Raw genomic sequence first — 14,080 nt, forward strand, 5'->3', positions numbered from 1 at the left:
CGGCCTTAGCCAATGGAAACCCGGTGTAAGGATCCAACCAACCTTCTTCTAATTTCTTTTCACTTTTTTCTCCCAATAAAACACTTTCATCATCGTCATCGACACAGCCTGCCCACACATTGAAACCTTTTCATGAAAAAACATTACTGGTGCTAATGTACGTTGGCGCGTCATATCCAGCTTTTCCTCCTCGCTGTCACTGCATAGTGTTCAAAATGGATAACGCAACATTCAACGGTTACAAGACAATCATTATAGTGTTGGGTTATTTAAGAGCATAAACGCACACCATTTGTGCCATTAGGATTCATGTTATCAGCGACCCAGAAGACACTTGTAGAGCTGCACTCAAGTTTCGCATTTGGGAGTATTGTTAGTGTACTAGAATTCGTAATCGTTGCTAATATTTCTTTCTTAGTGGTAGTTCCTGAGAACATGTATAAATATTTCAGGTAGATGCGCATTGTGGTAATTTATTGATTAGCTTTTTCTCTGTAATTTTGTTTACCATTCATATAAACAAGTCTTAGGTGGATGTAACTGAGATACTGCATTGTTTAGTTGTAGTCATGCGATTGGCATATCACCGTGACCTTTCACTTTTATAGATTAGTCACTTATACATTAATTTTTTTATTAGTCTGTATGTAGCCTCTGCAAAAATGTTTGAACCACAAAAACAGAAATACTAACAATCTTTTATTCTGAGTTATTGTTACATCATTAAAACAAAATGTGTCTCGTAGACGTTTCTGCAAATATCTGAGCGACAAAATTAATGCATGTCAGTGCAGTCACAGAGGGAGAGCTGTCCGTCATGCTTGTAAGCTAAAATGAATGCTAGATTGTTATGAATGGGGACAATGGTTGGTTGCTTGCAGGGGCGTAGCCAGGGGTGAGTTCAAGCCCCCTGCAAAATTTTTCAATTTTGCGTGTGTATGCATACACGCATATGTACAAACGCACATACAACACCCCCCCCCCCCCGAAAAAAGTTCTGGCTATTACTGGTTGCTTGCTCATATGTACAGTGGCGTCTAAAGGGGAGGGCTGACCAGGGTCCATCCACCCCGCCTTCCACCCCCCACCCTTGAAATTTGTTCGTGCTGTCATGCACCACTCACCAAAACAACGCTCTCTACGCCGGAAATCATCCTTGTTTTTCTATGGAAGAGATGAAAAATCTTTGAACAGGGGGTGTTGCTGGAGTTAACGTTTCGACAAGCCGTCTTTGTTTCAAGGTATCATCTGCCTACCTTAGCGCGTGTATGTGTATGCTTCGTACACTCTCCCACAACTACAAAGGAGGAGGAGGAGAGGGCACGTGCGAAAATGGGGGCATTGAGGAGAGCTGGCAAGCCGCATTAGTTGAGCAAACCGGAAACGCATTGATAAAAGGAAGAAAACAAAGGGAGATGAGGGGGGGGGGACAATTGTGTCTGTGTTTCTTTTTTTTTCCCGCGTCAAGAGTTTAGGAGCTAGGTTAGGGGCATTCTGCATATTCATGAATTCCACGAGTGAGCAGTCATGAATCGTGAATGTCAAGAATTAATTTCACGCGGTTATCAGAACGGTTAGAAAATAAATCTCACTCATTTGTTATTCTTAGCGTAACTTTTTTTTTTCTGCCTAATACGTTTGTTTACTTCCAGCAACTTTTCATCTCATGAAATTTTAATTGTCCCTTTATTTTCAACTGCAGAATTACCATTTTGTTTACTTGGAAAAAATGAGCAGGAACGAGACTACTACGCATTCATTACAGTTTTTCCACTCATCACCATATGAGCATTTATTGCTGGCTGTGGAAACTCATTTTTACGGTATATTCTTCAGGATCACTTCACCAGAAAGCGAAGTGAGGCTCTAAAAGCGTCGTTTTTTTTTTTTTTTTTCGTGCAGCTGTGGCGATATTTGTATAAAATGAACCTCAGATGAAACAAGGGGAGAAATTGGCCTTCTTGATAAGAAATTAGGAAAAATTCAGTGCAAGATGAGTGGACGTGTTGTGTCTGGAGTCCCTTCTCGTCCTTGTGTCATTTTGCGCTGAATTTTTTGGATGGAACACTGCGCATCTGTTTATTGCTGTAGTTGTGTGTTCCATAAGCCTGCATCTGTATTTCTCCATGTACTGGAGTGATTCATAAGATTGCAAAAAGCGTGGCGCTCTGCTGTTCGCGTTTCGGGGAGTTTGCACCCGAAGGCGCCTTATCTTACAGCTTACATATCCATCAACCCTTCAACATTCAGTACGTAGGCCCCGGCAAGTTCTCCAACCCTGGGTAAGCGAAGCTTCTATGTGTTACAGATTTTGGTGGCGGCAGCATAATTTGCGCACTAGGCCGTTTGCACCTAGTTCGTGGGTGTACCCAAATAGGCCTCCGAAGGTGAGCCGGTCACGTGCGTTATATGCGCCGTTTCACAATAATCAATAGCATGCTTGTCGGTGATCGGCCGTTTCGCATACGGAAATCTGATCTTCTGTCGAGGTTATCCAGGTGACTTTTCATTTCACGTTGCCACATTTCATCCTTGCCTGGCTATGATCGCATGACCGTTGTTGTTGCATGTACACTGTAAAGCACTTTACACCCACCCTTGCACCCTAGGAAAAAGGTGTTTCTACGAACCAAAACACTCGTACCATCATGGGTTACCAATCCTCTAAACACCCTTATTTCTGAAAAACAGAAGATTCAAGGAAAATCTAATTGCATTAGCATCGCACATACACACACAACCGTGCACACAAATATACATAAGCACCGAATGGGCAGAGCTCTCGGGCTACACAACCATACAACCATGTGGTATATGTATAGCGTATCTTGAGCCACCGTTCGGTGCCGGTGGGGATATTCCTGTTTCGCATAATTAAACAATAAACATTCACAGAATATGGTTAAATTTATGGTGGAGCGCTAAAACAGACAGATCTGTTATTCAAACCCGCCTAATATTCAACGCCTTTTAAATTAGCCAGTTCTGATTATCAGCTGGTACACCTGTCGTGTGGGCCACAGGTGTTTTCATAACCCATAACACCTTACCTCCTAAAGGGCATTTTTGGCAAAGCATTAACCCTTACACAAACGAAAGGGCTGTTTGGGCAAAACACCCTTGCACCACCATTTTTGAAAGAGTGTTGCGCTGCAGTGCAGCAGTGGATGACGGTCCAATTCCCGGCATGGGGGAAGTAAACAGTTGCGAGGGGGCATTGCGCAATGAGATAGATAGATAGATAGATAGATAGATAGATAGATAGATAGATAGATAGATAGATAGATAGATAGATAGATAGATAGATAGATAGATAGATAGATAGATAGATAGATAGATAGATAGATAGATAGATAAAGTAGTACGTCAGGCATGCACACGCCAAGCTTCGCTTGCCCGTTCCCCATTTTCCCGATAGGGCAAGGGCGCCTGAATTTTGTAGCGTTAGCTACACAGGCCGAGCCGGAGCGGTTTCGCGTGCGCGTACAATAGCCGTGCTGTGCATGTGAGAGAAGCAGTGATGTCACACAGCTAGCGCACCGGAGCCGCCGCCGCCGCCGCGCGCGCCTCGCTGGTCTGCCCATGCGTAGGCATTCGTCCCTTCTTCACGAAGAGACGCAGACGCAGTGCAGTCTGGGTAACGTCGCCGGCGCAGAATGCAGCATATCACTAAAGCCCCCAGATTTAGAACTTTACATGTCACATCTCGCCCCGGCTGCAGCCGGCGCGAGATGTGACATGCTGCATTCCGCGCCGCGCCGACGCCGGCGGCCCAGCCGGCGCCGCGCTGCGCGTTTGCATAGCGTCGCTGTGCCGAGCCTGCGCGCGCGTCGAGGGACAGTCTACCGTTCTTCATCGCTTTTCTGTTTTGTACCGCAGTAGAAAGCGTATCGTCTGAAGTGCCCAACCCTGCAGCGATTTTTCTGGAAAGTGAGTAGAAACTTTTAAAACAGAATTCTTCGATCTGCGTTCGGTCTTCTTCCATTGGCGTGAGACATGCCCACAACACTGGTTGGTGGACGCGATGACGATTGTAGTGCCGATAAAAATTAAAACCGAAAGCACGTGTTATTTCTGTAGGATTACTTTATTTTCGCTGAACACTATTGTAATGAATGTAACAGTCGTTTTCAGCGCGCTAGCGGGTAAATGAATACTTATTATACGATTACAGAACACTTGTTTTGCTGTAAGCGCAGTCTATGCGTTTATTTTAGCACTGCTGTCGCAATCCAAGCCAAGTTGATTCATCAAAAAGAGACGATAAATGCACGCCTTCACTGGGCGCCTTTTTGGATGCGTGAGAAAAAAAAAAGCAAAAAATTACTCTCTGACGCAACCGAAAGCTGCGTCAAGTGCGTAAAATGCAATTTCAAGTTATACTTGTTTGTTTTTAAGCAAAATGAGTCTACCTGCGAGGATTTCTTGTCCTGCCAGTAGAATGACCACATTGCTGTTGAGTGACGCTAGCGGTCATTATTTCACAGTTTTCAACATCAAATTAAAAATATGATTCCTTCTTTATGGGAAAAAGCGTGCTCGTTGCCGTCCATGTGACGAACGATCTTCTCATTTTCACCACAATCAGAAAAATTTTCCCGAGCGGTAGACAGTCCCTTTCATTTTGCGCGCATACACAGACGTACATATAGCGGGGAGGAGGAGGAAAAGAAAAATGGAAGGACGGGGAGGTTAGCCGGTGGCATCACATAATGGTCCCATATCTCCATTTTGCCGACGTTGGCGTTTGTCTCAGCGGCGCGATTTGAAAAGTTTGCCACGTCGGATACCTTTGCCAAATCGGCTTTGGCAACATCTGAGTTTCCCCACCTTAAAGGAGTACTGACATGAATTTTAAATTTTTTCGGGTTGTTGTTTTAAATGAAAGCACGGGTGTCGAGAACCCTAAAAAAAGTGTCGTGGTGCCTGGGGATGCATTGCATATATTTTTAATACCGCTTCTTTCAACCAGCAATTTCGGTTTCGGTTTCGAGAGGGCGGCTTCATAGTGACGTGTCAAGTCTGCCTGTGACGTCACTGGCAGACTGCAACCCACGAAATGTGCACCTGCTGTCTTTGCTGTCAGTGGAATGTGGTTCGTGATGAGTGAACTGTCGTCCAGTGCCTCCGACAGCAATTTCTGTTATTTAGGCTGCATGCAGAACCCAGATTTCGCAAACCAAGTGAGCTGACTTGAAACGTCATATGGCTCTCCATGCGGTGAAGCTGCCTTGCAGATGCTGGGAGATGAAAACTTTAAAATCAAACTTAAATATTTATACGTGTTTCCCGGATGCGGTGTGGGGAGAGCGTTAACACTACATGCCAAGGAAACCAAAAACGTCCGTTTTGCTGCACTTCAAAATCGTATCAGTACTCCTTTAAGTATCCATGGAAAAATCGTTGGTGCTGCACTAGAAGGGCAGAAATCACCAATTACCAGGATAGGATGCCGAGTTCCCCCTCTGAACTTTTACCTACACAGGTCGGGTCTGGTACAGTCACCCTTATGCCTCCACTGCAACGAGAGTGAATCTCTGCATCATTTCTTTTTAACATGCAGATTGTTCACAAATCAAAGAAAACGATTGCTAGAACAACCTCTCCGAAGAATGGGCTTAAGTTTATCCCTTCCGGTGGTTCTTTCCTTTGGTGCAACTGAAATGGGCTTTAGCCACAGGAACGTTTGCGAAGCCGTGTGTGACGTTTTACGGGAAACAAAAAGAATAGAATGTTAAGTTTATGTACAATTTCACTGTTTCAACCTATTGGTTTATTTTTTATTTATTTTTTTTTGAAGATCTGGATTGTCCCAGTGAACTTATTTTAATACCATCCACTCCTAAACATATTCGGATTTTAAAACAATTTTATTTCTAAAATAACGTACCACCCGTCCGTTTCATGACCTATCCCCCACGGTGTGTTGTGCCAAGCTGAGGATCAACCAACGAACCATTTGTCAGACTGGCTGGCTGGCGTTTGCCAGCGTGGTATAGCTACTAGTACAGCCATGGAGAAGGAGAGTGCAAATGCTGCTTAGCTGCGCAGAAAAGCGGAGAAGCTTGACAACCAAGAAAGCTGCTGAACCTTAGCTAACGCTACGTTCAACAATACGAGAAACAGCGCGACACACAGGACAGTGAAAGAGACGGACCAAGCGCTGTTTCTGTGTGTCGCGCTGTTTCTCGTATCGTTGAACATGTACCAACCGGCCCAAATACGCACCTTAAGTAACGCTACGTATATCCTAGCATAGCCGAGCTAAGCCACCAGGGGCGTAGCCAAGGGGGGGGGGGGGGGGGTTGGGGGGGTTCAAACCCCCCCCCGAAATTTTTCAATTTTGCTTGCGTATATATACGCGCACGCATACAAACGCACGCACGAACATACATGAAGTATGGTTGAACCCCCCCCCCCCCGAAACAAATTTCTGGCTACGCCCCAGTAAGCCACTGCAAATTTTTTTTTCGTCGTGTTGTTACCTTCGCGGTAATACGAAGACGCTGGAGTTGTGCTTGATTGATTAGAGACGACTGTAGTGTCTTTTTCAGCCAAGTTACAAAGCGCTTGAAAATAAATGCTAACAGAGGAGCGCATACATGTGCGCGCTTTTTGCATGTTTTTTATCGCGCCATTGCGCATACATGCGTAGGCGAGTAATAACTGCAGCTCTTCTTGCCTTGTTCGCAAGAGAACAATGATATGCTTCAATCGAGGTTGTAAAAGCTCACGCGATACGTGGAGTATGCGTTGTTCCACAGAATGGCGTAGCCAGAATTTTTTTTTTTTTTGAGGGGGGGTTCAACTGCCTTTCATGCACGTTGGTGCGTGCGTGCGTTTATGTGCGCATATATATATATATATATATATATATATATATATATATATATATATATATATATATATATATATATATATATATATATATATATATATATATATATATATATATATATATATACGCTCATTTGAAGAATATTGACGACGGGGGCGCCAGTAATATTATATAAAATCCGCATCGCGCGGCCGTCGCTTCAGCCGCGTTGGACCAAATATGGCGGCTGGTCGACGGTCGTGGTACTTTTCTGGTACGAGTGATTTTATCGAAACTTGTACATTGGCTGCCACTTCGGCGTTCTTTTCATGGTGCGAAGTAAAAAACAGAAAAGAAACGTTAATTCGCCCGACAGAAGCTTCGCGTCAAAATGAAAACAGTTTTTTATCACAAACAATGAAGGGTGCATACGAGGTGGGACCCTTCCCGCGTAACGTCCATCCGCAGTACAATGTTGGCCGGCGAAGGGCACGGGCCAAGTCTGCTTGACTTCGTAGCTAAATCCTCGGGAAAGGTGGCTTTCGTCGATACGGCGCAGTGTCTATGGTGGCTAGTATGGCCGCTCCGACAGCTTTCCGGCCGTGATTGTTGATCATCGCGGACACTTACTCAACTGACCTTCCGTTAGGATGAGTGGCGCAGCCAGAAATTTTTTTCGGGGGCCGGGGGGGGGGGGGGTTGGCATGTCAACACACACACACACACACACACACACACACACACACACACACACACACACACACACACACACACGCATATATATATATATATATATATATATATATATATATATATATATATATATATATATATATATATATATATATATATATATATATATATATATATATATATATATATATATATATATATAGAGAGAGAGAGAGAGAGAGAGAGAAGTGTGTGTGTGTGTGTTAGCGCTCGAATCGCAATTCGCTAACAGTTCCAAAACCATGTGCTTAACAGTGGCTAACTATAACAGAAGTTCGAAAGTTAACAAAAGCTAGCGTGCGACGAGCCAAGGAGTCGAACAGCTTGCAAGAGGGCTCTTCTTGCGTCGGATGGGATTGCTGAGCAGTTTTCCGCCACTATGCAGGTGGCGAAATGAGCGGAGATCGACCAGTGTCGCATACGTCCTTGTAAACGTCCAGTAGGGTGTCCGCGGCTGTTGTTGCAAGCCGATGGTTTAAGACGAATGAACCACGATTCTAGTAGTTATCCTTTGCCCCACTTTCGTTCACGAGCCAACGTCGTCGCATCGTTTAAGTCGAAGCTATGTCCTGTGCAGGGGTGGGCATGGGTGCATATATGGCGAAACGTCTATGTCATTTCGTTAATAATTGTTTATTTAAATTGGAGTAAACCTTCTACAATCATGAATTAACCCGACTTTTAGAACATATACAACATTTTTGCATCCAAAGAGATGTGTTCATCCTGCACCTGCGATTTTCTCGTGGAAACTACGGAGCGCTTTCTTCGTTTGCAGCCCGCGCGGCACACGGCCATTTCATCGTTTTATAGCCCTGACACAAGGGCACTCTACAGTCCTTTAAGCGATGGGACATCTTTCTGAAAGGCGTTAATGTGCAGTGACACTATTACAAGTTGCCACTCTAGCGTCACCAGCGCGAAGTCGGCGACGGGAATGGCAGCAGATTAGGTGGTTCCGTACGCAAGCAAACACAGCGAAGAGATCAGAGACGTGTTTAGAAAACAAAACAACTTTAATCTAGCAGTATCGCAGCTCAAGGAATCTCAGCAGTACAACACTCAAAGCAAACTAACATGCGTATTTTTTAGCCATAAAACCAACATAACTAACTAACACGTATAAAATCGATCGATCAGCTTACGAGAGGCAAGTATCACAACAGAAAGGAATCTGGGAAGGTGGCTCTTGCTCGAGTCGTGGCACATTCAAAACACACCAGCAAATGTGAACCGGTCCCTAGGAACAATGCCCTCGGTTTACGTTCACGGCCTCCGAAACGTGAGGGAAAGGGAAATCCGGAGCCGCGGGGAAACAAGTAGGGGAGAAGCTTCCATGAGCAAACCAGTCACCCCCTGAGGAAGGGGCCGAATCGGTCCCGAAACGTCGGGCTCTCTTATGGCGAATTCCACTAGTCGAGCCCGAGCAAGTTTTCTTGCTCCGCGTTCGAGAATCTGCGTTCCACTGGTCGATTCGGAGCAAGTTCGCGTTTTCCACTGGCAGATTCGAAGCAACCCACTCTGCGACTGCGACGCAGCGTTCCGAGTTGCTCCGTCTTGCAGAGGTGGATTTCGCCGGAACTCCGGCAACGCGGTGACGTCATTTCCGGTAGAGTCGGGCAACTCGGTTGTCTTCAGCGTGTTTAAGGCGGGGTCTGATCACCCTGTGCACTTGTTTACATTCCTAAAATGGCGTTGTTTGATTCTGCTGGGCGAGCTTCTGGTTTGCTTTTTGCTCTGAGCGACAGCGAGAGCACGAGTTCTGACGGTAGTAGCACCAGCGATGACGACGAACCGTACGTGCTCTACGAAATGATGCTTAAAGAAATGTTCCCTGACCCGCTGTGAGCACGCCCGAAGATCATCGGCTACATCGAAGAAGAGATTTCCATGTGCTCGTCCATATTTTTCAGCGCAACACAAGAAAATGGCACGCGTGCTTTAGCCACCGCGGGGCCGAAATGCGCGCTTTGCAGCGGCGGCCCATAGAAACGCACAGAGCGGAAGCAGAAATAGTTCCCGGAGCCAATTTACGTGACGTATGCATAAACAACTTCCGGAGCGACCTCAGGCGGAGCATTCACGTGTTCCACTGACAGATTTGGCTTGGTACAATCCGAGTGCTCGCTCCAGGATTTCGGCGGCCGCTCCGGATCTCCCAGTGGAATTCGCCATTAAACTTGGCTGGAGCCATAGTAACCTCCTAAATATTCCACCCAGCCACACAGATTTCTGTCAAAATGTTTACTTTTAAATTAACAAACAGTAGTAGATATTATCACAGGCTGTACATCTAGGGTAATAGCGGACGTTAATCGAGTTAACAGTAGCTAAATATGTGAAAGTTCGAAAGTATAAACAGATGAAGGCATACGTGCAATGACCGGAAGCGTTGAGTCCCCGACGATCGGATGAGAGAAGTCACAGAGAGGTCTGGCACGACTGCGATGTCGGCGTAGTTTCAACGTTGCGCTTTTCGGGGGCTAGTGCTTGAAGGCGATCTCAATCATGTTGAGATTGAAGTTCCGATGCCTACGCTGCAGATATTAATTACGCATCTCAACTAGACGAACCACTAAGTTTAGGTGGCCAGCCGATACAGAGCCACACTTAAAACTTTCAGGGGGGATATTTACTGATCTGCTTCTACACCATGCTAGACAAGCAACTAGACTGATTAGCAGCTTAGCAGGGCGATATCCCTTCGTGTCCCCACTTCTCTTCCTGGGGGAAAAAGGACCTCCACATGGGTCCAATCATGCGCGTTTCATTGTTGCCAACTCGACCCTAAAATATATTGACCACGCCCCTTTTTAATTATGGGAGGGTACTCAACTGAGCGAGAGTGACAACCTGTTAAGGCGATCGCATGTGGTTTGCCCACCTGCAGTTTTCACCGTGAGAATGGTCCATTTCCTTGGCTCTCAGGCGGTACATCGCGGCCTTCAACGACCCTGCCGTCGCCGCCGCTACAGGTACAAAGGATCAAACGTCAGCGACGAACGGTCGAAGAAGAATGCCCCTTTGGTTCTAAAGACAACCCTCTCATGGTCAAGTGGTCCCGCCGGTCAGCGGGGGAGCGCGGCATCCGTTAATCGGCGTGGCGCCGGGTCGCAAAAATGGCAATCCGTGACATGCACACGACAAAGGAGTATCTCGCTCCCGGCAATGTTCCTTTTCGGGAAAGCAGATTCCGCATCGACTTTTCGAACGTAAAGGGTGCTCTCGCACACAAAGTGCACAACTCAACAATACAGCCTTTCAGCGAAGGCTTCGTGGCTGCCGCCTAATCCTCTCTGTGATGTTGTGAATATGCGTGATCCTCCGAAAATGCACTGCCGAGGCAGTGACGTCACCCTTACGCCCTCATCAAGTCGCTAGCACCGGATTGTACTTCCGGCAGTGTCATTTGCTTTGTAAATAAGTGTGGTGCATCGTAGTCTGCACAGTGGGCGCCGTCAACAAAAGCCGCAACTAAAACAGCGTGTTTTTAAAGATGTTTTCTCTCCTGCTGATCTAATGAGCAGAGCCTCTTTTTTTCTTTTCTGTCACTCGCTTTTTTTTGTGGCGCTCATCTGAGAAACCGCAGCTAATCGCGGGGGCCACGAACCACCTAGGGAACTTTGTGCGGTGCCGCGTGTTAATGGCGCAACTTTTCTGCAAAGGGTCCTTCAGAGCAACTAAATGGGCTTACTGTGAAGTACTGTACTTTTCGCCCGCGTTTGAGGGGCAGCATAGGTAAAAAGACGAAGACTGTCTGAAACGACTACCCGCTCTCCATGCCGGGGCAAGAGAACGAAACGTCCCTGGAAAGCTGTCAAAGATGACCACCCCCTTTTTGGGCCCTCCGCTAGCACAATATGATCCTTTCATATCAAGACGTCCCCGCCGCAACGGTGTATTCACAATACCTTCTCTATAGCTTAATCCCGAGTGTCCGGCTCGTCAACAATAGTTACCCATTCGCGGTAGCACGGCGTGGGAGCGGAGCCCATTAATCAGCGTGTCGCTGCGTCACAAAATGGCAATCCATGGCACTGCGCCTCTGTTTGCAGGTTATTAGAGAGTTTTAGCAAGTTACGGAAATACGGTACGCAAATACGCTACCGTGTGACGGTACCGCTCCTCCTTTCCAGGTCGTCGACCTTTTGCCGGTGAAGGCACCCATACACCACAAAAGCTTTTTCAAAAATTACTGTGGGGTTGTCACGCCTCATTGTTGCCCGTCAGCCTACGCATTGTTAACGAGACACCTGTCGCTTGGGGTACGCATTGTCACTGGAACGGGGAGCGGCAAAAGCACAACCAGTTGGAAAGGAGGAACGCTACTGTACTGCCTTACCGTATTTGCGTACCGTATTTCCGTAACTTGCTAAAACTCTCTATTTCTGACGGTCATGCACAGCGCAGCCACCATGGCAGCCAGTTACAGGGCTGCCATGGGCGTAGCGAGGACAGCCAGCCCAAATCAGCGATGTTCGCACCGAAGTGTCTTTTAGACTGTGGAAAGGAATTCTAGAAAAGAATCCAGATAATTTCCGGCTCAGGTGGCTGTTTTTGTCGGCGGTACATGACAGTACGAAAAAATTTCGGAGGGGGGGGGGGAGTGCTGTAGCCCGGTCAGCACCTCCCCCCCCCCTCCCCCCGGTTACACCACTGATTAGGAAGGTGTCCGCCTCCGTAGCATAGCAGTTAGCGATAGCTCTAGTGATGAAGGACCCTTCGCGTCCTGAGATATTCACTGACTCCAGGGCTGTCGTCCGGGCCTTCGCTTCGGGGGTGGTCTCAAGAGAGGCTGCTGCTATTCTCAGTTCGAGGGGTGTAGTCCCGGCCCACATGGGCTCAGGGGTTCATCCAACAGTTCCCAACGTCTACGAACTTGCCCATAACTGTGCGCGAGAAATCACGTGTCGCGGCGGTCTGGGCGGGTCCGGAGGCGGGTTCACGGAGAGCTTCAGGAATACACTTGGCACCTTCCACGAACTTACGTCTCACTATGAAGTGTCAAGGCTGGGATACCCCCTCCCGCATTCCAAGCTTACTAGGCCGCAGTCGTCGGCTCTCCGGATGCTGCAGGCAGGTCCTTCCCGTCTCGTAGCACGTTTAGTCACTTTGCTAAAGGCATAAATCCAGGATGCCCTAGCTGTGGAACGGATAATTGCACACTCGCTCACATGCTCTGGCAGTTCCCGGCGTTACTTAGCGCAAAGTTCGGCACAGAACAGGACTGGGAGAGGGCTCTTAAAAGCTGCGAGCTCTCAGTCCAGCTGTCGGCATTCCAGGAGGCCTGCGAACGGGCGGAGGGCCACGGTCTTCCAGTACCGGCGTGGGCACGGCGCCCCCTTCGGGGGTTGTCTGGTCGGGGTTCTCCAGGGCCAAATAAAGTTAATTTCACCTTCACCAAACAAGCAAAAAGTAACAATAATACAAAAGTGCTATAGCACCCTTGTATAATTGTTAATGCAACTTAGCGGGGCGCTAAATTAGTTCTTGCTTCCCACGGCTAATGACACTCGTGGAAGTTGTGTCTTACGTCGTGTGCGAGGACCTTCAAAATGCGTAGCGCGATAAATCTGTAGTGAACAGAACGTGTCTTTCTTCCTTTCTTTCTTTCTTTCTTTCTTTCTTTCTTTCTTTCTTTCTTTCTTTCTTTCTTTCTTTCTTTCTTTCTTTCTTTCTTTCTTTCTTTCTTTCTTTCTTTCTTTCTTCTTTCTTTCTTTCTTTCTTTCTTTCTTTCTTTCCTTCTTTCTTTCTTTCTTTCTTTCTTTCTTTCTTTCTTTCTTTCTTTCTTTCTTTTCGAGCTAAGAGGCTAAGAGCGCTGTGATGACCCTGCACCCCCCTCCCCCTGAAGGGGAACCCTGCGCACGCCTACGTCCTCGCATAAATAAAGATTTCTCTCTCTCTCTCTCTCGGAACACGCATTTTATTTGTCCTGTATACGTATACGCAAGGTTCTCCAGCAAGTATCACTGCAGCCCCCCCCCCCCCCTCGCGTTCTTCGAGTTCGAAAGAAAACGTGCTCCGCAATGGATGGAAAAATGAAAATGAAGCGATGACGTGCTTTTCAAAACGGCCTGCCATTGGTCCTCGGCTTTCCGGGATAAAAGTGTGAAGGCATGAAAAAATCACAGCATATCCACGGAGTGAATGATGATGAGTGGGCGAAGCTGCGGAGGTTCATCGGTAAACCGTGAATCTTCCGTGAATTCTGCCCAGTACATCATCACCGACGTGAGATCGGGCGCGTTTATACTAAAGGTTCGACGAGTTATGACGACTTGCAGCTCACTTTAATTTTACATGTACGCTGTGAATTTTCATTGTTTAGAAAACCATTGCTTTAGAAAACACCTTGCGTCTTTCGTTAAGCAGCTGGCGTCTTTTTCGTTTTGCTTTAGAAACATCTGGCGTTCTTTCGTTTTGTTTTTACAAAACATCTGGCGTCTTTCGTTGGTTTATTTCATCAATCAACGGCGTTTTGAACAAAATTTTTATTGTTTAATCACGCACAGGAGAAATCTCACCAGGCAC

This window comes from Rhipicephalus sanguineus, chromosome 5 (assembly GCF_013339695.2).
Source record: "Rhipicephalus sanguineus isolate Rsan-2018 chromosome 5, BIME_Rsan_1.4, whole genome shotgun sequence".
NCBI lineage: Eukaryota > Metazoa > Arthropoda > Arachnida > Ixodida > Ixodidae > Rhipicephalus > Rhipicephalus sanguineus.